Source organism: Nomascus leucogenys, chromosome 24 (genome assembly GCF_006542625.1).
Source record: "Nomascus leucogenys isolate Asia chromosome 24, Asia_NLE_v1, whole genome shotgun sequence".
Lineage (NCBI taxonomy): Eukaryota > Metazoa > Chordata > Mammalia > Primates > Hylobatidae > Nomascus > Nomascus leucogenys.
In genome coordinates, this window is record NC_044404.1 from 5,643,015 (window position 1) to 5,668,384 (window position 25,370).

Consider the following 25,370-nt stretch of genomic DNA (forward strand, 5'->3'; position numbering starts at 1 on the left):
GTACTCTGATGTTGCTATTAAAAAAAAAATAATATGAAAAAAAAAAGAAGAGAAAAAAGAATTACCATGAGTTCAGGCCATGACCTCATAAGGACTTTTTTTTATGTTACTTCTTTGTTTATTTTTTAACAATATTATCTGAGACCTCCTCTAAGAACATAGGCGTTGTTTCTATGCCTGTGGTTCACAGAGTCTAAGATTTCCTCCCTGAATCTTCATTATTTCCAAACCAATGCTTTGCCCAGTTAAACAACTCTGAAAACACTTCCAGGTCTCAGTGTCTGGGCCCTGGGGTTGGTTATTAACTGAGTCTGAGTTAACCAGGCAGGTTCTACCACATTGTACCTGAGACTGCAAATGCCCACAAGCTCAGAGTTGGGGGGTTCCAGTGGCTCTTTTATGGGCAGTCGCAGGCCAGCAAATGTCTTGCAAAGATTCCTTCAGAGGAAACTGCACCCTGGGGAAAGGGTCGGCCCAAGGCTTATTTATAATTGTGTGCTGGTGCCAAGGCAAAACATTTCAAAGGGCCTCCAGTATCAGAGCCAGGAGATAACCTCGCACACTCACAGTATTTGCAGAGTGCAAAAGAGAGCTCTGTCCACTTCCAGACACGCTCGGATCAGGCAGAGTATGTAGGAGCAAGGCCCCTGCCTCTAGGCCAGCAGTTCTCAATGTGGGGTGATCCTCACCCCCACAACATCTGACAATGTCTGGAGACATTTCTGGTTGTCACAACGGGGCTAGGGGTGCTACTGGCATCTAGTGTGAAGAGGCTAGCAGGCTGATAAGCACCCTACACAGCACAGGGCAGCCCCCCAACACAGCCATCCAGCTCCGGAGGCTGAGGTTGAGAAACCCCTCTTAGACCTGGGTGGGATGCTGCACTTTGCTGTGCTCCCCATGGGAGGCAGGATTTTTTTTGCCCTGATGTGGACCTAAAGGTGAAGCTCTCACATCAACTGTCCCTGGGCCAGCTGGAGCTAAGCCTCAGGGTAAGAAAGCAAGGCTGGTGGGCGACCTTGTGTTCTAGTGAACCCTGCTGCTCAGCCCTAGGTGTATGCTACACCTGCTAAGCAGCTTTTAACCTGTCAATGTCTTTTCACATATTTGAAATTACCTGAACATATCACCAAAGTCATATGCATCATCCATGTATGACTTTGCCCCATTTGCCAAATGGGGCAGACCAAGCGACACAAGGGCATGGCTGGTAAAGGGTCCCTAGGCCAGGAGGGGCGTCCCAGTGGACCCAGACCTCATCTAACTCACCTCAGCTCCAACCACAGCCTCACACACCTCCAGATACATCTCCAGTGCATGGTTATCTTGCTGATACATTTTCTGTCCTGCCTTTCTCTCTTTCTTTCGAGACAGGGTCTTGCTCTGTCACCCAGGCTGGAGTGCAGTGGTACAATCATAGCTCACTACAGCCTCAAACTCCTGGGCTCAAGCAATCCTCCTTCCTCAGCCTCCTGAGTAGCTGGGAATACAGGCGTAGGCACCACGCCCATCTAATTTTTAAATTCTTTTGTAGGAACGTGGTCTCATTCTGTTGCCCAGGCTAGTCTTGAACTCCTGGCCTGAAGCAATCCTCCTGCCTCAGCCTCCCAAAGCACTGGGTTACCGGCATGAGCCACCACATCTGGTCTGGCCCTACTTTCTTAATCAAAGCCATTGTCAAGGGCAAGGACCAGTCACAGAAAGATGAGGGGGGAGAGGTGAGTCAGAGGCACGGTCGCAGTTTCAGTCAACACCAAAAGCTGATCTGCACGTAGGAAAAGGACGCACACCAAAGGCCTGCAGAGCTAGAGACGCTCAGCTTCAGGCATCTCCAAGACATAGGAGTGCTGAGGCCTGACCACAGAGGGAAAAGCCTTCTTTACAAGCCTAGAAAAAGCAGCATTTCCCCCTAATTAGCTCTGAAGAGCAGGTGGTGATCCTCCCCAGTCCCCATCCCTCACCTGGCACAGAATCGATGGACAAGTTACCCAGTGCCTCATCCAGCACCAGGCGCAGGGCACTTGTGACAAAAGCACTTCCATTCCAACCTTCTCAGCATCCTGCGGTGCCTTTGTCTTCCTCCTTATCCCCACCCTGGGAGCTTCCACTTGTCTGTGAGGCCAGGGACTGGCAGATGGCTGAGGTGACCACTGGCTCCCCAGGGCACTCTCTCCTGAGTCAGTGAGAGGCCTAATGTCCTCAGACACACTGATGAATGGGATACGTAACTGTCTTTAACAAGCAGAAAAAAAAAAATACCACTTTGGTCGTTTAACTGATTTAGACAAATCAACAGCCTGGATACCATTAAAGTAAACTCAATTTGCTCACCAGTGAGAGGGGGAAATTGGAATTCTAGTATCCATTTGCTAGTGCATAGAGCTCTTGCCTTTGAACTGAAGCCAAGACAATAAATACTGGGTCCCGATATGATTGACTAAGTTTGGCAGAGTTGCCTGTGATGGGCTTTTGAACACGCAAACACAACAGAAACCTTGCTCACTGAACAAGGCCGTGGGGACTTCTCTCCAGCGCAGTGAAGGCGGGCTGGGCATCGGGAGGGGCTGGTGCAACTACACGTTCTCCCTAGCAACTGTCCTTACCAACTTTATGGGGCCACAGAAGGCAGGAAATATGATTTTGGGGAGCTAAGGGCTCCCCACCTCCCTCAAGTGAAGACCATTCGATGGGCTAAGAGTCAAAGGTACACATGAGGTCTCCTCCAAAAACCAACTGGAACCAACAACCCAGGCTGGTGCCAAGTTGGGAGGGACCGTAGGACTCTAGATCCTATTAGTCTGCAGATGCTCTCTGCATTTGTTGTGACTCGTAATAAGTGCTTGTTCAAATCGATACATCTCCCCTGCTTTATTAACGGGCATTAACTTCAGAGCTCAGAAATGAAGTTCTAAGGTGTGAGGATAGGTTCCTTTAGGACAGCAGTTCTCAGGGGATGACTTTCTTCCCAGAGAGATTTAGCACCGCCTGGTGACAGTTAGGGTTGTCATGACTAAGTAGTACAGTGAGCACTGACATCTAGAATTTAGAAGCCAGAGATGCCATCAAACACCCTGCTATGCACAGGACAGCCCCACGACAAAAACAATCTGGCCCCAAATGTCAATAGTGCTGACATTGACAGCAGTGTTCTGGGGGATGCTGAAGTTGACCTGCTTTATGCAGAGGGTCATCACAAATCAGCACCGCTCACTGGGTCCTCCTGAAGCCAGCAGCTTCCTTAGGGAACAGCAGGGTTATCTCAGGAAGCAAAAGGTGAGCTGTCCTTCCCCAGGTCTTTTTTAAAGCCTGGGTGTTTTGGTTTGCTATGGCTCAGGTAACAAAATAGCACAAACTGGATGTGGCTGCAAACCCTGGAAATGTATTGCATCACAGTTCTGTAAGCCAGAGGCTGAGATCCAGAGGGACAGAGACAGGCACCCTTTGAAGGCACTAGGGCCGGGCACCCTCTGAAGGCACTAGGGAAAGGTCTGCTCCAGGCCTCTCTCCTGCTTCTGGTGGTTACTTGGCATGTGGCAGCCTCACTCCATCCTTCACTTGGCACCTTCCCTGTGTGTGTGTCTGTGTCTAAATTTTCCCTTTCAATAAGGATACCAGTCATGCGGGATTGGGGACCACCTTTCTCCAGTAGGACTTCGTCTTAACAAATTGCATTTGCAATGGGCCTATTTCCAAATAAGGTCACATTCTGAGCTGCAGGGGGTTAGGACTGCAGCATATGCATTTGGTCAGGGGGTTGACACAATTCAACCCATGACCCTGGGGAATCAGAGATGCCATCACTTGTGTTGAAACCGGCCCCACTTTCCTTTGTTCTGCATCTATCCTGAGAAAACATGAAGGGCCTCAGGCAGCGAGGGGTAGGGGATACCCAGAAAGGAGGTTCAAGTTCCTTCTCCTCCCCCAACTGAAGCTGGGGGGGACCCATCCAGGAAACACTGGGGATGATGGTGGCCTCACCTTTTAAAACCAAGGCAGCTGGGTTTCTAGTTGGAGGTTCATCTGGGCTTCAAAAGGAGAAGCAGCTTCCTCTTAAAGTGACTGTCCCCAGAATAGTGTTTTTGTTTTGGTTGCAGGTTGCCAGATAAAGGTGAAGCAGCTGCCACGGTCATATGCTGTCATAAAACTTAGAAAAAAGGAGAGCAAGGGAAGCGGAATACATAACTCCTTGCACAGAGAACAGCTGCAAATGCAGAGCTTTGCCTCTTTTTTTCTTCTTCTTTATTTGCATCTGTGATTTCTTATTTCTGTTTCACTTCTTCCCTGAATTTCTGAGCTTCCTATCTGGCTTTGGCACACTTCATTTGGCAGCACGGACAGTGCCCCCCAGTTAGGATCTGCTGCACTGCGGGAGGGAAGGAGGCCGCCGCTGGTGGAGAGACATTTGGCCACTTGCCTGTGACCCGGTGGGCTCTTCCCAGCATTTCTTCTCCAGCTCACCTTTCGCAAAATGGTCCGGGTTTGCAGAGGAACCCTGTTACCTATCTAGACTGTTCTCTATGTGCTGTCTTCTCCAAAGCTTTCCCCATGTTTTCTAACTCTTCAGCCTTGAACTTGGCAGAAGTAATGCAGCAAAATCTCGGTCCCCCGAGGCTGTGGTTCTCCAGACTGGCAGCCTTCCTAGGAGTGAAGCTGTAGGCACTAAAGCAAGAGGCAGAGTCTGTGGTTGTCCTGCTCTGGTGCTTGCAGCTCCGCCCACAGACAGGTCCAGAAGGCTGTAGGTCCCCAGAGTGTCCTTGCTGCTGGAGATGGCTGGCTCAGTTCACTTTTTCTCTTTGGAACTCTTTGGAACATGTAGACCTCCTGCTGATAGTTTTATAGACAATCACCCAAAGTGTGGCCGTTGAGAGCAACTCTATGCAAACCATTGCTTCTGCAAAGCTACAAAATAATGAGCTTTTGATAATGACACTGAATGAGCTGTGGACACAGACTAGACCTTCCTGGGACCACATACCACCTCCGACTGACTGATCCCATTAACACCAGCAGGCTTCCTGGGGCCTGCCATCACCCAAGGCAGCTGAGTGAGGAGAGCCTCCCCAGGCTTGAGAACACTTGGCCTTGATTTTGTTAAAACCGCACATCGAGGCACTTCCGCCCGAGACCTGGGTTATCTCATATCCTCTCCAATTCGGCAAGGGCCCCTCGTTATGCTGGATTGCTTTGGATCATGGAGGGAAAACAATAATGAAGCCGTATTTGGGGCATCTGGCTGAGCTTTGTTCTTCCTTTGAAAAAGGAAGCCATACCACAATCGCCCCAAAGATGAGGCAGACACCTAATTTCCTGAACCAGACCCTTGCTGGCTTGGACACTGTGGCCCGTGGCTGAGTAATGGTTGGGGAGTGAGTGTCTCTCAGTCCAAGACCTCATATATGATAACATTATGCAGGAAAATAATGAGAACCATTGAAAGATGTTGCTCACTTTGGGATTGAATTACCACCTAAATCAAACTGACAGTGGGCAGGGGGCTTGTAGAATGAAATTAGGGAGGAAGCGGTATTTCAATTGGGAAATGCTGGGTGCTCTCCAGGAGAGCAAGGCTCCTCTAAATGAAATACAATCCTGAGTTCCTGTTTCATCCTCTGTGATTTATTGGAACCGAATAGGGTTGTTTGAATGGTTCTGAATGTTATTTTCAAAGCAAATGAACATCTCATTCTGGAATCAAGACACAGGAAACTGACTTTGGAGGATCTGGTACTGGGAGAGACAGGAAGCAATGCTGGGTTCTGTATGACGTCTTCTATATTTAAGCCCCAGTTCAAGGCAGGCTGGAGGGACATGTGGAGGAGGGAGGCCCTCAGGTCTTGGTGGGGTGGGAGTGAAACCTAGGGCTTTTCCTTTGAGTGTTAATGGGCATTGGACTGGTCTCCTGTGGTCAGTGTGTGGTGGAAAGGTGGCCAGAGACTGAGGAGCAAGGGTGAGACACCCAGAGAAATGTGGGAGACACCAGCCAACTCAACCTCTGGCCTTCCCCAGGTGGGTCCCAGGCTACACTCAATGTTGGTCACCCCTTCCCCTCCTCTTCCTGCCTGTCCAATCCCAGGTGGCAGAACCTCCACTGTACAAATCAGAATCTTCCACTAGTTCTACTAAAAAGGAGGTGAAAGGTAATGTTGTTTCAGTTTGATAAGGTTTGGCTCTGGGTCCCCACCCAAATCTCACCTTGAATTATAATCCCCACGTGTTATGGGAGGGACCCAGTGGGAGGTAATTGAATCATAGGGGCTGGTTTTGCCCATGCTATTCTCGTGATAGTGAATAAGTGTCTCGAAATCTGATGGTTTTATAAAGGGAAGTTCATGTGCACACACTCTCTCTTGCCTGCTGCCATGTAAGACGTGCCTTTCACCTTCCACCATGATTGTGAGGCCTCGCCAGCCATGTGGAACTGTGAGTCCATTAAACCTCTTTTTCCTTATAAATTACCCAGTCTCCAGTATGTCTTCATTAGTAGTGTGAGACAGACTAATACACAGTCCTATCTATTGCAGGCTCTTTCTGACTGGTATGGTCAAGTTTCTGGCAACATCTTCAAGGGCATTGCTCCTGTAGTGACAGTGTCTTCCAGTAGTTCTTTGCAAAATTTTATCACCTTTAAGGACTGGGCTGGGGGACATTCATGCACCAACCATTGATCACTCATCTTGCATAGTCTCTAAGCCCTAAGCCCACCCTGGCAGCTTCCACACAGAACTCTTTGGAGAGGTGGCTGAGAGTTATTTCCTCCAACCCAATTCCCAAGATCATATTCAGCTTGCCTGGATATAAAAACTGATTAGCAACATAACTAGGTTGAACTCAAATGTGATGAAAACTGGTAGTGCGGCTCCACTTCTGCAGGAACGCTTGAAATATCTGTGCATTCCTAGGACACACAACACAGGTTTTCTACCCATGCAGGGCCATTGGGAGGGGCAGGAGGAAGATGAGGGCTGATCTCCTCCATGGATCATTTGTATCCAAAACCCGGGGGCTGGTGTGTCACCTCTTTTCCTCACCCTCTTCCCACACACCACCCTTTCTCTACTTTCTCTGCTCTCTTCTCCCTCTCTCTAACCTACCGAAGATCACCTTCTCTGGTTTGAATGGGGCCTACCTTTTAGAACTTGAGGAGGAAAGCCTCAACACCACCTTGAGTAGAATCTTTCTGCTTCCCTTCTGGGCTTTGCTAAGAAAACAAAATCTACCCTATTGGAGGAGCTGCTGGAGGTGAGGAGGGGAAGAGTGAACACCTTGAAGCCAGAGATCCTGCAGCTTTGCAGGGTGACATGAGTTTTCTCCTCCTGCTCCATGGTGGCATCACAAGAGGGTTCGAGCCCTCCCAGACGGCAGACCTAGCACCAAGTACATGGCTTGCATTGCCTCATTTATTCCTCATGACCATGCTATGAAGTAGGCATTAGTGTCATCCAGCTCTATGCATGAAGAATCTGAGTCAGAGAGAGGTTGAGGAACTTGCCCTGGGTCACACAGCCTGACTTCAGCCAAAATAGTCCAACCTCAGTGCCCACACGCTTCCCCTCCCTGCTAAACTACCAGCCAAAGGCCACACTAAATGACAGATGCTGATAGGGGCTGAGTGGCTTCTGGCCTAGCCCTCTAGAAGAGGCGTCTTCTTCCACCAGCATTCTTTGAGAACTTGCAAGTTCTGGGAAGAAGTATCATCGGGAGAGGGAGGAAAACAGAGTCACATACATAAACAATGCAAGACAGCATGTGATTTGTGCATGTAAAAGTTACAGAGGAGAGGGCCCGGGAGCCCCGAGAGGGGATGGAGCCTACGGGCCAAGTGACCAGGGGCCCCATGGGAGGGGAGGATGCTGCACCTTCCCTATTATATTTGCCTCCCTAGGACACGCCATGCAGGCATTCTACCGGTGCAATTTGTTCCCCTTCCAAGAAGGTCCTCAGGCACCAGACTTGTCCATGATATCCAGAGAAGAGGATGGACTCTGGTGGAGAAATCCTCCTTGAACTTCATCACAGCCTCCGTGGTGGAGGTCAGGCCCCTGAACAAGCCGCTCACTGGGCTTCTCAAGGCACTGTGTCTACCCCCGCATCCAGACAAGCCTTCATTTGACGCCCCCACCTCCCATCTTCCACCCTCCTTGTCGCCTTAGCTGTGTGAGATGCCCCAAGACCTGTCTGGCTCTTACACACTTTCCTGTCTCCAAGGTCAGCCTGTGAGATGCAGCTGCAGGCTGTGGGCAGACAGTGCATGGCCCATGCCTGTGGCTCGCCCTGCACATCGTGCCTGGAAGCTCCCTCTGAAAACACAGGGCTCAGCTTCCCCAGAGGCTGCCACACTATGCCAGGTCATTTAAACTGAGGGGCAAACTTTGAGAGAAAGAAAGAAAGAAGGAGCTGTGTGGATAAATTCTTCTTCTTTCCTCTCCCTAACGGATTGCTCCAAAGAGGGTATTGCTAGGTGGTTTCTCTGGAGAATTCCAGCCTGACCAAGCAAAGGTGATTGGGAGGCTGTGGCCAGCACAATAACTCACCACCACCTTGCATTTGTTTTCCTCCACCCCTATTCTCTTCCTTTCCTCCAAACGGTTTCACTCCCAGAATTACACTCCCTGCAATAAAGCATTAACACATAAGTCCTGCAGGGCCTCATATTCAGACTAGGATGGGAAGGTATCCAAGGACATTATAAATGATAGCAATGTTGGGAAACAAAGGAGACCAGTCTGCCACAGAAGCTTGTCTAGGTACAATTTCCAGCAGGCTGTTGGGATAGGTCAAGGCTGTGAATGGAAGGCTTTGATGCTGAGCTCAGACACTTTGACTTCATTCTGTAGACCAGCGGGGAACACACTAGGTCACCTGGACAAGAGGCTCACTTTCGGATTAAATGGGTCTCATGTTAGAGGGTGTCCCAGGTGGCTCAGATGTGCCCCACTTGGGCAGAATCACATCTTCAGGAGTAGAGGAGCCCTTTGTGATTTTGAGCAAAGAAGTGCTATGAAAAGGACTGAATTTGAAAAAAGAGATGCAGGCAGAGGGTTGAGTGGGAAGCTAAACCAGAGCCAGCAGTCCAGAGAGGAGCCTTGAGAACAGGCAGCCAGACCAACAGGCCACTTGAGGAAGACCCGTGGCCGAGAGGGCGGACCAGCAGGAGGAGCAAAACACAGAGCTGTTTCCATGGCCAACTGGGGTACTCGCCAGGAAGCCAGATGTCTGTGCTGGAAAATGTCCACACACAGCTGCTCCGAACCCAAGCCAGGGCCTGGCGGTGATATGTACAAGTAACAAAGACAGTGGGTCTGGGCAGGGTCAGAAGGTCTTATGGTGTGATCTGAGGAGGAAACAGACACCTGGATGCTGGCCAGGTCATGAGAGTTCTATTACTCCATACTCTCCTCCAGGGTGGCTCACCTCTTGCCCACCACCCACTGGACTCAATACAACAGTTGTCCCTGTCTCAAGCCTGCAGGAAGGTAGCCAGATAGGAAGAAGATGCATGTGCTGCTGAGTGAAGACGGAGGAGCCAGAGCAGAACGTGGGAGCTTCCCAGTCCTGAAGAAGGCAAGGGGGACCACCCAGGCATGAAGACACCATCACTGGGGAGGCCAGCTCCCCACATGCGTCAGGGATCCCCCATCAGAAATGGTTCTGAACCCTCCCCTGTCTCCATCTCTCCCACATTGCTATGGTTTGAATGGTTTTGTCCTCTCCAAAAAGTTATGTTGAAACTTAATCCCCAGTGCAACACTGTTGGGAGATACGGCCTTTTGGGACGGTTTGGGCCATGAGGATCTTTCCTCATGAATGGATTAATGCTGCTCTAAAAAGGGCTTGCAGGGTGGGTGGGGAATTCACTCTTTTTGCTCTTCTGCTATGTGAGGGCACATTGCTCATCCCCACTTTCCCTCCCACTGACTATGGGAGGACACAGCAAGAAGGCCTTCACCAAGTACCGGATGCTGGTGCCTTGATCTTGGGCTTCCCAGCCTCCAGAACTGTGAGAAATAAATTTTCTGTTTTTTATAAATTACATGGCCTGTGGTATTTTGTTGTAGCAGCACAAATGGACTAACACACATGCTGTTCTGATTAAGCCTCACTAACCTGCACCCAGTCTGTCTACACCACGTCCTTATTGGGATGCTCATCTTCTCTCCTCTTCTTCCCACTGCCATTGCAAAAATGACCTTCAATATTCTCTGCACCAAACTTCTAGTGGCTCCCTATTGGTCCAAATGCCTCAACAGAACTCTAAACTCATTCATCTTCTGTCCTTGTGACAGTCCTGAGAAAAGACTGGGGTCCATTTCACCCACTCACCCAGGAAATAGACACCATTGAAATCACTTTTTGCCAAAAAAAAGAGCAATCCCTTGGAAACTGACAACTGGTGGGGGTGGGAGGGTATTTTATTCCATCAAAGGTAAAGACAATTATTTTAGGAGCATTTCCATTTTTCCTTTGATGGGGGATTCTCACTTCTGTTTCATCCAGGCTTTCTAGGTCCAGTTCAGTTATGGTCAGGCAGCAGTTTTCACCCAAAGCTATTCTCTGGGTGTCTTCTTCTGTCATCTATACATAGTTTTGGGAGCCGACCAAGGTGAAACTCAGCACCAGAAGGGGATTTCTTTATTTCCCTTCTATTAAGGTTTTGCTCTGACTGGTGATGGGTGTAAGAATATCAAACATGATAGAAAGCACCCACGCTGGCCCACAAAAGCATTGTGAGGCCCTTTGCTGGACACCTGGGAGGGGCAGCCTGTCTGTCTTCTGCTCTGCCCTTTCCTGCTGTGTTCTGGAAGCACAGGCAAGCATTCCACAGTATCCTACCTGCAGCTGGGGATGCTGGGCTGAGCACACAAGGAGCCACAAGGAGAGTGCCCAGACAAGACCTTACAATCTCAACTTCTAAAACTATGGTGGGGCAATGGCCAAATCAGGATCATATCTTTTATGAATGTAGCCCTCCTGTTAGCATCTGATAAATCCTCTGTTCACTCCTGAGATAAAGTGGGAGGGCCATTACTCTTGCTTTTGACACCCAAGTAAGATAAGCCACACAGGCTGGGACATCAGAGAAGAGCCAAAACAATAAGACTACAAAGCCTGGCTATGTTTCTGCCAGTGAGAAGCTGCTTTCTTTTCTCAAAAGCCATCAGATTGGATGGGTTCCTCCCCACCTTTTCAGACTTTCTGGCCCCCTTCCTCACACTCTTCAACCCAGGTACTAAAGCAATTGTCCCCAATATAACTTATTCTTCAGGGTCCATGTTTGAACTGTTTGCTCAGCATAAATTATCCTCCCAGGAAAGGTATTTCATACTCTCCAGGATACAACTCACCTGACACTTTTCCTTCTTCCGGAACACTCCTATCTGTAACTTGGGTTTACTCAACTCCTGCCCTATCCTCCCATAATATTTGACTATGCCTGTCATACAGTGCCCATTGCTGTAACAGCAGTATTGGTGATAATGGAGCAGCAATGACAGTACCATCTACTGAGCATTTAACCTTTGCATACCTAGTGTAGAGTCTGTCCTAACTAAAGCCTAAAGGGACAGTGCAAGATGTTAGTGATCTGGTTTTCTGCTGCTGTGGGATAATCCACTCACAACTTTGTTGTTTAAAACAAAAAGAGTCATTTTATTTTTTATGTCCAGCTAGTCTGAGAGTTGACTGGCTTCAGCTAGCTGATTCTCCCTCAAGGTCTCTCCTATGGTTGCAGTGGATGGTGGCTGAGGCTGGAATCCTCTGACCACTCCCACACTCGTGTGGAGCCTGGGCTAAGGAGACTCAAACAGCTGGGCCTCCTTGGGCATCTCTCTCTATCTCTCCATGGTCCTCTTGTGAGCTTAAGTTTTCTCATCTCTAAAATAGTAATGAAAATATGAAGTATCTCGGGGGATTGTTGTAAAATTCAAGCTAGCTGGTAAACACTTGAAAACATCAGTTGATACAATGACAGTTGTTATCATTATCCAGAAGACTTGGATGATGCAGAAAATCTTCAGATAATTAAGAGCTATCATGGGCATAAAGAACAACACTTGTCTACACTCCTTCAGAGAAGACTGAGACCAGTGGTTAGAAGTTATATGGTAGAAGATTCCGGTGCAATCTATAACAATAAAATAGCTCCGAGATGGAACAGGATGCCGTGACCCAAAATAAATTCCCAGTGTTTGAGTGTACTCAACACAGTCTGGCTGACTATTGCTTAGGGAGTGGCAAAGGGGGTGTCCACTCTAAATGGAGGACTACCTGTAGGTCTTTTCTAACTCTGACTTCCTATAAGTCTCTGAATATGTTTTGATTGCATTGATGGAACTAAGAACATACAGTGTATACATCACTCTATTTCTTCATCCAGGTATTCATTTATTCAAAAAATATTTCTTGATCATCCTGTGATAATCCATCTTGTGCCAGGTCATGTGTTAGGCACTGTTGATAGGGTAGTAATTGTAGCAGCACCATGAATATATGAGTTACAGGAACCTCATCCTAAAATCTGGTGGAGGATACAATTTCAAAACTGTGCAATGAGAGAAATGGTCCACTGGGAAAGAAACCCAGGGGCTGCCCAACCCCAACTGTGAAAAGGAGGAAAGGGAAGCATTTCTAAAAGAAGGCATACAGTTGATCCTTAAAAAACTTGGGTTTGAACTGTGCAGGTGCATTTATACACAAATTTTCTTCCACTTCTGTCACCTCTGAGATAGCAAGACTAACCTCTTCTCTTCCCCCTCCTTAGCCTACTCAATGTGAAGACGACAAGGATAGAGACTGTTAAGATGATCCACTTTCATCTAATGAATAGTAAATATATTTTTTCTTCCTTATGATTTTCTGAATAACATTTTCCTTATTCTAGCTTATATTATTGTAAAAACAGTTTGTAATACATATAACATGCAAAATATGTGTTGACTGTTTATGTTATCAGTAAGACTTCTGGTCAAGAGTAGGTTACTAGCAGTTAAGTTCTTGGGGAGTCAAGATTTTCAACTGTGTGTGTGGTGGGTCACCCCTAACTCTCATGTTGTTCAAGGGTTAACTGTATTTAATTTGAGAACTGAAGGATAAGTATAACTTATCCTCCCAACTGTGGTTGGGAGTGGGGAGGAAGGGTTAGAAAGAAGAGTGAGCCTAGAAGAGGGAATACTACACGGGATGATTCGGAGATGAGAGAGAGCATGGTGGAGGGGATGAATATTGTTCTTTATGTGCTCAGGGCACAAGATATGAAGTGGGCAGGGCATGTTTGAAGCACCCTATTGATTATTCATAGGTATTCTTGTGCCGTGGGTATATAGGCTTTCATCCAGCCTCCCCTTACAGTTTCCATTTGGAAAGTTATTATTGCATTGATGAGGCTTGTCCTAGTAAGTTTGCAATGGAAATGGAGAGAAGGGAGTAGATTGAAAAGATCTTCAAGGAAGAATTGGCATGCCTTGAAACTGGAATTGATTAAAAATGGGAGATGAGCAATTAAGTTAATGTTTAAAGATGACCAAGATTTTCAACTTGACAGACACAGGGGAGCTGGAAAGATGAGCTGATGAGAAATGAAAGATAAGGAATTCACTTTAGAACATGGTGACTCAGAGATAACGGCAGGGCAGGAAATGTCCTCTAGGTAATTACAGATGAGAAGCCAGACACTGAGTGACAGACTGGTCTGTATTTACTGACTCAAGAATCAGTAGGAAGATAGAGCTATGTTTCCATCATGCCAGATAGAATCAGACTTGTTCTCCCATCATAAGCAACTAGAAAGCTGGATTTTAAAAACTATGAAACACTGGACAACTGGCAGTGTAAGACTGTTATCCCTAAGAAAAGGGAAACAAGTAAGGCAAATCCTTTCTCCTTGGCCATATTTTTCATACTGTAGCATAGAGAAGAGGAACCTAAGTAGACAACAGCAGCCTCAATGAGGTGAAGAGACAGAGTCTGGAGTTTGGGAAAACTGAGACTGGAAGTTCTGGGGTTTGATACTGAAGAAAAGAGAATCACGTAGAAATAAAGAGCTTCATAAATCTGCATAGAGTTTCTCAGGAGTCAATTGCCGAATGCTGAGCAATAAATGCATAGTGTACAGCTCTGTAAGACTTTGAAAGGACTACCAGGGAGCTTTAGGATGAATAATTCCTGGAATCCTGAGTTCTGATCAGCCAGAATAGAGACATTTTGTTTAACACTTGTGCCACTCAGGGGAGACCACACAGTTATGCCTTATTAATAGGGCTAGAGATTAAAGGCTACTATAGACTCGTATTAAAATATATTAAAAATAGATCTCAGATGCTGGGCAGAGTGGCTCACACCTGTAATCCCAGCACTTTGGGAGGCCAAGGTGGGTTGATCACTTGAGCTCAGGAGTTCGAGACCAGCCTAGGCAACATAGTGTATAGCCTGTCTTTACAAAAAATACAAAAATTAGCTTGGTGTGGTAGCATACTATAGTCTCAGCTACTTGGGAGGCTGAAGTGGAAGAATCACTTGAGCCCAGGAGGTTGAGGCTGCAGTAAGCTGTGCTCATGCCACTGTACTCCAACATGTGCAACAGAGCAAGACACTGTCTCAAAAAGGAAAACAAAACAAAACAAATAAAACCCAGATGTCAAAAGGATCCACAAGTAACCTAACTTTGGCCAGAGCAAAACTCAATGTACTCTGAAGGATAAAAAAATGCAGACACTTAAAAATGTAATAATCAAAATGCCTATTGTTAAATCAAAAATTAGTAGACATGAGAGAAAGAAAGGTAATGTGACCAACTGTGCAAAGAAAACTTATTCAACAGAAGCAGACCCAGAAACCACAAAGATGATGGAATTAACTGACATGGTCTTTAAAACAGTAACTATAGACATGCTCAAGGATTTAAAGAAAAATACCAAAATAATGAGAAAAATAGGAGATATTAAAAAGCACCCAGTGGAATTTCTAGACCTTAAAATATAAAGTATCTGAAATGAAAAATTCCCTAGATCAACTTAACAGCAGATTCAATGAGTAAAAAAAAAGATTGGTGAACTTGAAGATACATAAGTATAAATTACACATTTGAGACACAGAAAGAGAAAAGACTAAAAAAAAAGGGACAAAGCCTTAGTGATCTTTAGAGCAAAATCAAGCAGGGTCACATATGTGTTATTGGAAGCCCAGAAAGAGAGGATGGAAAGGGGTCAGAGAAATATTTGAATGAATAATGGGTGAAAACTTTTTCAGTCTGATGAAAATATAACCCAAAGATTTAAGAAGCCAAATAGATCTATCAGGAGCCTAATCCATCAGGATTAACATAAAGAAAACCACACAAAGACACATCATCACCAAATTGCTAAAAAAACAGTGATAAAGAGAAAATCTTTAAAATATTCAGGGTAAGAAGACAACTTTCATATAGGGCAACAAAGATAGTACTTATTATAGACATGTCATTGAAAACAATTCAAGACAGAAGAAAAGGAAATTAGATCTCTGAAATTCTGAACTTAAATAAAAGAAAAACATTAAACCTGAAATTCTGTAGTCAGAAAAATTATTCTTCAAAAGAAAGGGGCAATAAGAACTTTTAGAGACAACACAAGCTGAAAAAATTCATGATCTGCAGACCTGCACAAAGAAATACTCAACTTTTGTGGTTGAAAGAAAATGACACCAAAAGCAAACTCATATTTTCTCAAAATAATGAAAAACATAAATAGTAAATATGTGGGTGATATGGTTTGGATCTGTGTCCCCCACTGCCAAATGTCATGTTCAATTGTAATCCCCAGTGTTGGAGGTGGGGCCTAGTGGGAGGTGATTGGATCAGGAGGCAGGATTCTCATGAATGGTTTAACACCATCCCCCCTTGGTACCGTATAGTGAGTGAGTTTTCACAAGATCTGGTTGTTTAAAAGTGTGTGGCACCTCCCCGCACTGCCCTCCTCGCTCCTGCTCTACCCATGTAAAATGAGCCTGCTTCCCCTTTGCTTTCTGCCATAATTGTAAGTTTCCTGAGGCCACCCCAGAAGCCAAGCATCATGCTTCCTGTACAGCCTGCAGAACTGCTAGCCAGTTAAACCTCCTTTCTTTGTAAATTACCCAGTCTCAGGTATTTCTTTACAGCAATGTGAGAACAGTGAGTAATACAATGAGTAAATACAAAACATTTTTATTGTGACTTTTTAAAAGATAACTTAATGTTTAAAGCAAAAAAGTATAGTTTTCTGCAGAGGCTAAACAAATATTGAAGTAAAATATATTACAATATTAACATAAAGAATGGTAGGGGGAAATAGAAGTTCATTTTTGTAAAGTCTTCATGTTACACATGAAATGGTAGGAAATTAGTTGAATTCAGACAAGAATTAGTTGAAATGTGTATGGTAAGCCCTACATAAATAACTAAAACATTAAAATAAAGAGGTATAGCTGAAATGGAAATAAAATGGAATACTAAAAGATACTCAGTTAATCCAAAGTATGGCAGAAAAAGATGGAAAATAAAAATTAAAAACACAGTTTCTAGCTCAGCCTAACAAAAGTAAAAAGCTGAACAGGAAAAAATCAGCAGATCTTCTTAGATCCATAAAAAAGTGACATCACAAGCAAACCATTGCCCCCATAATTGGAGAGACAGATGGTAGATATAGAAAATCACAACACATGAGAGCACAAACCTCTGCAGAAAGCAGGGCCAAGGCAGAGTAATTGATTAACTGCTGAGGCCTCATAGTGACAAGTATGAAAGATTTTTATTTTTTTAAATCTAAGGTTTTCACTGGGTCGCCAAACTTTTGTGAATTTCAGCTCCTGGAGAGAAGATCTTAGCTAATGCAATAAGGCAAGAAAAGAAAAGTACATGGATAGGGAAGGAGTAAACAAAACTGTCTTTGTTCACAAATAACATGTTTATCTATGTAGAAAATCCAAAAGAATCACACACACACACACACACAAACACTTGGAAATAAGTGATTATAGCTGGGTTATAGAATATAAGATTAATATACAAAATTTAATCATTTTCCTATATGCCAGCAATGAACAACTGCAATTTGAAATTAAAAGTAAAATAACTTGCATTGGCACCCCCCAAAATAAAATACTTAGATAGAAACCTAACAAAATATGTACAAAATCTATATGAAGAAAACTACAGAACTCTGATATAAAAAATTGAATAACCTAAATAATGGAGAACTAGTCCATGTTCATGGATAGAAAGACTCAATGTTGTCAAGATGCCAGTTCTCCCCAAATTGATCTATAGATTCAATGCAGTTCCGATCAAAATTCCAGGAAGTTATTTTGAGGATATTGACAAACTGATTCTAAAGACCGTATGGAAAGGCAAAAGGCCACAAAGTGCCTCCACATTATCGAAGAAGCACAAAACTGAAAGAATGACACCACCCAACTTCAAGACTTACTGTAAAACTACAATAATCAAGACAATGTGGTATTGGTGAAAGAAATGACAAAAAGATCAGTGGAAGACCTAGAGAGCCCAGCAGTAGACTCACATAAATATAGTCAGTTGATCTTTGTCAGAGGCACAAAGAAAATACAGTGGAGAAAAGATAGCCTTTTTAATAAATGCCGCTGGAACAACTGGACATTCATAGGCAAAAATATAAATCTAGACACAAATCTTACATGTTTACAAACATTAACTCAAAATGTAGGATTTAAAACTATAAAATTCCTAGAAAACAGCATAGAAGAAAGTCTATGTGACCTAGAGTTTGGTAATGATTTTTTTAGATACAATACTGCAGGTATGACACATAAATGAAAGAACTCATAACCTGGATCTCCACCAAAATTAAAAATTTGTGCTCTGTAAAAGACACTGTCAAGAGAATAAAAAGATAAGCCATAAGCTGGGTGAAAATATTTGCAAAAGACACATCCAATAAAGGACTGTTATTCAAAATATACAAAGAACTCTTGAAACTCGACAATAAGAAAATAAACAACTCAGTTTAAAAATGCGCCAAAGACTTTAGCAAACACCTCACCAATGAAGATACACAGATGGCAAATAGAATATGAAAGTATTCTCCACATCATAAGTCATTAGGGAATGCAAACTAAAACAGTGAGATACCATTACACATCTATCAGAATGTCCAAAATCCAGAACACTGACAACACCAAATGCTGATGAGGATGTGAAGCAACAGACATTCTCACTGACTGTTGTAAGAATGTAAAATAGCACAGTAACTTTGAAAGACAGTTTCATGGCTTCATGCTGAACACATTCTTAACTTAGAGTCAGTAATTGTGCTCCTTGGTATTGACCCAGAGAAGTTGAAAGCTTATGTTCACACAAAAATCTGCAAATAGACATTGATTGCAGCTGTATTCATAATTGCCATAACTTGGAAGCAAGCAAGATAATCTTCTAGTAGGCTAATGTGTAAATACTCTGTAGTACATTCAGACAATGGATTATTATTAGCACTAGAAAGAAATGAGCTATCAAGCCACAAAAAGACATGGATGAATTTGAAACACATATTACTAAGTGAAAGAAGCCAATATGAAGAGGCTACTATATAATTCCAACTATGTGACATCCCAAAAGGCAAAACTATGGAGACAGTACAGTTATCAGTGGTTTCTAGCAGTTGAGGGGAGAAAGGGAGAGGTAGGCAGAGGATTTAGGGGGCAGTGAAACTATTCTGTATATATTGCAATGGTAGATACCTATCGTTATAAGTTTATCCAAATTCATAGAACGTACACTACCAAAAATCAACCCCATGTAAACTATGGACTTTGTGTGATAATGACGTTTCAATATAGGTTCATCAGCTCTAACAAATGTACCATGCTGGTGGATGATATTGATAATGGGGGAGGCTACGCATGTGTGGGGGCAGGGGCTATTTGGGAAATCTCTGTACTTTCTGCTCAGTTTTTCTGTAAACCTAAAAGTGCTCCAAAAATAAAATCTGTTTATTTAAAACAGAAAGGATGACACATATGGAAAACAAAGAGAAGGATAATAGACTTAAACTTAACCATGTTGGTAATTACATTAAATGTAAATATTTGTGATATTCTATTTAAAGGCAGAGATCATAGAACAGAAAAAAAAAAAAAAAAAACTAGTAGTCTGCTGCTAAATGTTTAACAACCAGCTCCCTAGAGGAATAAATGTCCTAATTTGCATCAGTTGTGGGTTTTGTGGTGTAAAGACTTCCACTATGGTCAACGTCAAGGTACAAGGTGACATCTACCAGCTTGCAAAATTCCTGAAGATGTAACAATTAGGTCTTGTGAGTCAATATGTACTGGCCCTAGCACATCACTGGTTAAAAACCCATCTATATACTGTTTACAAGAAACACAAAATAAATATAAAGACACTGATAAGTTGCAACTATAAAAAATGGTAACAAATGTACAATGTTACTAATAATCATAAGAAAATTTGAGTGGTTACATTCATTTCTGACATAAAAAATTTTGATAAAAAGGGTATTTTACACTAATAAAGGGATCTACTTATCCAGAAGACATTATAATTCTAAATATTTATGCAACTAATGACAGAACTTCAAAAGACACTAAGGAAAAACTGACAGAACTGAAAGATAGATATACTTGGAATTATAGTTTCAACACTCCTTAGTACTGATAGGACAATTTGACAGGAAATCAGGGAGGATACAGATGATTTGAACAACACTCTCAATAGCTTTGACCTTTTTGACATTTTTCAAAAATTATATCAAACAACAACATACTGTGTATACTTACCAAGTTCACATGCAATATTCACCAATATAAGCCAGGTACTGGGCCATAAAACAAGTTTCAATAAATTTAAAATATTTTAAATCATACAGAGTGTATAGTCTGATCACAATAAAATTTTATTCAAAAGGAAAAACAAAACATGTTTGGATTGTATCTAAACATTTAGAAATTAACACTCAAAAATTAGAAGGGACATTAGACAATATTTTAAGCAGACTACAATGAAAACATAAAGAGGAAATCACAAGGAGAATTAGAACACATTTGGAACTGAATGAGGATAAAAATACAACATATGAAAATTTGAGTGAGGCAGCTAAAATAGGGTTTAGAGGAAAAGTTAAAACTTTGAATATTTATATTATACAATAATCAAGTTCTAAGAACAATGATCTAATTTTTCACTTTAAGAATCTAGAAAAAAAACAAGAAATTTACCCAAAAGTAATATAAAAAATAATAAAAACAAGAGTGAAAATCAAGAAAATAAAATATTAATAAACAATACAAATCAATGAAACAAAAATTTATAGAAACCATCAATTCTAGCTAAACAAATCATGAATAAAAACAGATAAGGCAACATATCGGAGTAAAGATGGGACACAGATACTCTAAACATGAAAAAGACAATAAGGGGGTGTTAGGAACAACTTCAGGCCAATAAGATGAACAATGTAGATGAAATGAACAAATTCCTTAACAGATACAAGTTACCAAAACTGATACGATAACAAAAAATTTGGATAGCTCTATACCTATTAAGTCAATTCACAACTAAAAACCTTCTACAGTGAAAAGGCCAGATCCAGATGGTTTCACACTGGTAAATAATAATAATGCCAGTCATGAAGAAATAATACCAATCCCATACCTTTTTCACAAAATAAGAGAATATATACATCCCACCCTCGTTTATGCATTGGAGCCAAATGAGACTTTACCAAGGAAGACACACACACACACACACACACACACACACACACACACAGACACACACCCTGTAGACCAATATCCCTTATTAACATAGATGCAAAAATCTTTAATACAAACTTACCATACCAAATTCAGGTATACATAAAAAGGGTATACCAACTAGGGTTTATTCAGGGATGAGGTAGGTCTAATATTTCAATCAATTAATATATTTCATCATATTAACAGGAAAAAAGCCCATAAGATCATTTCAGAAGCATTTGGCAAAATTCAACACCTATCAAGTTGAAAACTCTTATCAAGGTAGAAGTCAGATGAAACATTATCAATTGATAAAGGGCATTCAAAGCATAAACAAAAGCGTATTGCTAAAAATCACACTGAATGGTGAAAACCTGACCATTTGTAGAAACATAACAAGGAGATGTCTATTCTCATTATTTCTATTCGCTATGTTGCTGGAGGTCCTAGCCAGTGTAAAAATACAAAGAAAATATACGAAAGGCATACAAATTGAACAGGAAGCAGTGAAATTGTCTTTATTCACAGATGACATGACCATGAATGTAGAAAATGCTAAGGAATGTCTAAAAACATTACTAGAATAAATAACTAAATTCAACAAGTTCTCTATAAACAAAGTCAAAATATAAAAATCAAATTTATCTCTATATAATGGCAGCAAAGAATGAAAAATGAGACATAAAACAGCATCATTCACAATGGCATCAAAAAAGTGAAATATTTAAGGATATATATTCAATATAGTTGTATAATTATATAATGTATAACATATATCAAATATATAAAATATATAAATATTTGGGGATATATGTTTACATACATACATATGTTAAGTGTACACTAAAAAATTACTGAACATTGCTAAAAGAAATTAAAGCTCTACATACATGGAGAGAAATATCTTGTTCAAAGATTGAAAGACTCACTATTAAGATGTTAATTCCTCCCACATTGATCAAAAATTTGACATAACCCCATTCAAAATCCCAGCACACTTTTTAAAAAAATAACAAACTGATTCTAAAATTTACTGGAAATGCAAAGAAAACCTAGAATAGACAAAATAATTTTTTAAAAATTGAATAGCAACATAGGAGGCTTGCTGCTTCTTGAGTTCAACATGAATTATAAAGCCACAGTAATCATGAGTGTGGTATGGGCATAAGGATAGACACATAAGTCAATGGAACAGCACAGAGATCTAAGAAATAAGTTCACACTTCAATGGTCAATTAATGCTCAATAAAGGTGTCAAGGTAATTTAATGGGGAAATGATAGTCTTTCAAAAATGGTCCAGAGGAAATGAACACCCATATACAAAAAAAAAAAAACTTTCATTTTTATCTTACACCATATGTAAAAATTAACTTGGAATAGATCTTAGATTTAAATGTAAAAGCTAAAACTATAAACTTTCGGAATAAAATATAGAAGACGTCCTCATGACCTTGAGGTAAGCAAAGATTTTATGGGATACAAAAAGAACAAAGCACAAAATTATAAATTGAACTTCATTCAACATCAAAAACTTTGACTTTTCAAAAAAAAAAATCAATAAGAAAATAAAGCCAAGTCATCACTGACTAGGGGAAAACATCCACAGTATACATTACGGTCAAAGAACACGTATCCAGAATATTTAGAGAACCTAATAAAATTAGACAAACAACTCAATTTTTAAAATGTGCAGAACAATTGGATGCATCACAATGATGAGTGACAAATAAACACATGAAAAGGCACTCAGCATCCTCAGTCATCAGAACATACAAATTAAAGTGTGTTAAAACAGATATCCCTTTGTACCTCTAAAATGGCTAAAATCTAAGTGAGAATACCAAGTGTTCCAAGGAGGTGCATCACCTGGAATCTGCATGCCTTGCTGGTCATGAGCAACCACTGTGGAAAATGGTGTTGATAACTTCTTGTAAGTTAAACATACACTTACTGTGCAATCTAGCAATGCACTGCTAGATGTTTACCTAAGAGAAATGAAAATGCATGTCCACAGAGATGTGCTCACAGATGCTCAACGCCGCTTTATTCATAATAGCACAAATTGGGAAAGAGCCAGATGTTCATCCTCAGGTGAAATAATAAAAGAGAAGATAGATCCACACACAGAAATACTAGTCAGGAACACAAGAGATCAGAATACAGATAGATGTGATGGTATGGAGGAGTAAAGCAAGGCAAACAAAAACAGAAGCACACACTGTATGATTTTACTTATATGAAATTCTAAAATAGACTAAACTAGCCTTTGATGGCACAAAGCATATCAGAGTTTGCCTGGGGTCAAGGGTTGGGGGTGAGGAGGTTGATTGCTGAGTAACATAAGGCAACTTTTGGGGGTAGTAAAATATTTTATATTTGGCAGTGATGGCTACACATTTGCCAAAACTCAGCAAAAGTCTACACTTAAAATGAATAATTTTTATAGTTTTTAACTACACATCTGTAAAGTTAATTTGTTTTTTTTTTGAGACAGAGTCTTGCTCTGTCACCCAGGTTGAGTGCAATGGTGCAATCACAACTCCCTGCAGCCTTGAGTTCTTGGGCTCAGGCAGTGCTGCCACTGGAGCCACCTGGGTAGCTGGGACTACAGGCCAGTGCCACCACTCTTGGCTAATTTGTTTTTTAATAGAGGCAGGGTCTTGCTATGTTGTCCAGGCTGGTCTCGAACTGCTGGGCTTAAGTGATCCATCCTCCTGCCTTGGCCTCCCAAAGTTCTGGCATTACAGGTGTGAGCCACCATACCCTGCCTAAAGCTGATATTTTAAAGTAGAAAGGGTATTCCAGGGGCAAGCATGAAGAACTAGATGCAACAACACAGAAGCCTGCAGGGGCAACTGCAATCTGTCTAGCATTACAGTTCTACAATATGAAAAGGATGGCCCAGCAGAACCCACTAACGAGGAGAGCAAGGCAGCCACCTATGGCCCTCAAGTGGTCGACTAAGAATTAGATGTATCTCGTATATGTTGACCAATGAAGGGTTTCAATCAGGGACTAACGTATTGAGATTTGTTTCCTATAGTCACATCTGGCACTCATGTGGATAATAAGTTGTAAGATTAAAACCACCTTTGCAAAATTATGACTGAGACAGTGAAAGAGATCTAACTTAATCAACTCCATCCTGCTTCTAACCTCCAAGCTGCCCTTGTTCATTCATGGGCATAGGCTGAACTAACTTTGGGAGAAACTTAGTTTATAGTTCATAGTTTAAAAAGGCAATAACAACCCTTTCCCAAAGCAGACCCCCTTCTTGCCTGGGGACTAGACTGCCTTTGTAGGACTAACATTAGCCACAAACTTAGAAACGATGGTTTAGGAGTCATGCAGCTGGAGGCTACAAGATTCTGACCCTCCCTAAACTGCTCCTAAGATCAGTGCTTGAGATATTTTGCAGACCCTGCATTTGATAGATCAGCTGGCACCACCCAGATCTATTAACTGGCTCATCTGATCTTGTGGCCCCACCTAGGAACTGACTCAGCACAACAAGACAGCTTCGACTCCCTATGACTTCATTCCTGACCAATCAGCACTCCTGGTTCACTGGCTTCCCCCTACCCATCAAGTTGTCCTTAAAAATTCTGCTCCCCGAATGCTTCAGGGAGGCTGATTTGAGTAATAATAAAACTCCAGTCTCCCGCACAGCTGGCTGTGCACGAATTACTCTTTCTCATTTGCAATTCCCCTGTCTTGATGAATGGGCTATGTCTAGGTAGTGGGCAAGGTGAACCTCTTGGTCAGTTGCAAGAAGTCAGACAGGAGACTTAGGGATGAAGTTAGATATGTAAAAAGCAGAGGAAAATGAGCACAGTTGAGGAAAAGCATTTAGAGATAAAAAGTGAAAGGATTTGGAAGTTGATTTGCTCAAGGGATGAGGGGCAGACAAGCCATTTGTGATGGTTAATACTGAGTGTCTGCTTGATTGAAGGATGTGCAGTATTATTCCTGGGTGTGTCTGTGAGGGTGTTGTCAAAGGAGATTATATTTGAGTCAGTGGATTGTGAGAGGCAGACCCACCCTCAATCTGGGTGCACACCATCTAATCAGCTGCCAGCACAGCTAGAATAAAGCAGGCAGAAGAGCCTGGAAGAAACAGACTAGCTGAGTCTTCTGGCCTCCATCTTTCTCCCATGCTGGATGCTTCCTGCTCTGGAACATTGGACTCCAAGTTCTTCAGCTTTTGGACTCTTGGATTTACACCAGTGGTTTGCCAGGGGCTCTGGGGCCTTTGGCCACAGACTGAAGGCTGCACTGTTGGCTTCCCTGCTTTGGAGGTTTTGGGACTCAGACTGGCTTCCTTGCTCCTCAGCTTGCAGACATCCTATTATGGGACTTCACTTTGTGATCGTATTAGTTAATTCTCTTTGATAAACTACCTTTCACATATACATTTATCCTATTAGTCATGTCCCTCCAGAGAATCCTGACTAATACACCATTAAACAAGCAAATGTACAAATTTTAAAAAATTAAGGTGAGATAGCCCCATTAAAAAGAGCCAAACACATTGAGCGGACACCTCAGAAGGAGTCTTGTTAAAGAAAAATTATTCAATGACATTTGTTAAGCACAGGAAGGAAGTCTCTATTTAGGACCATTGTGATGGGCATAG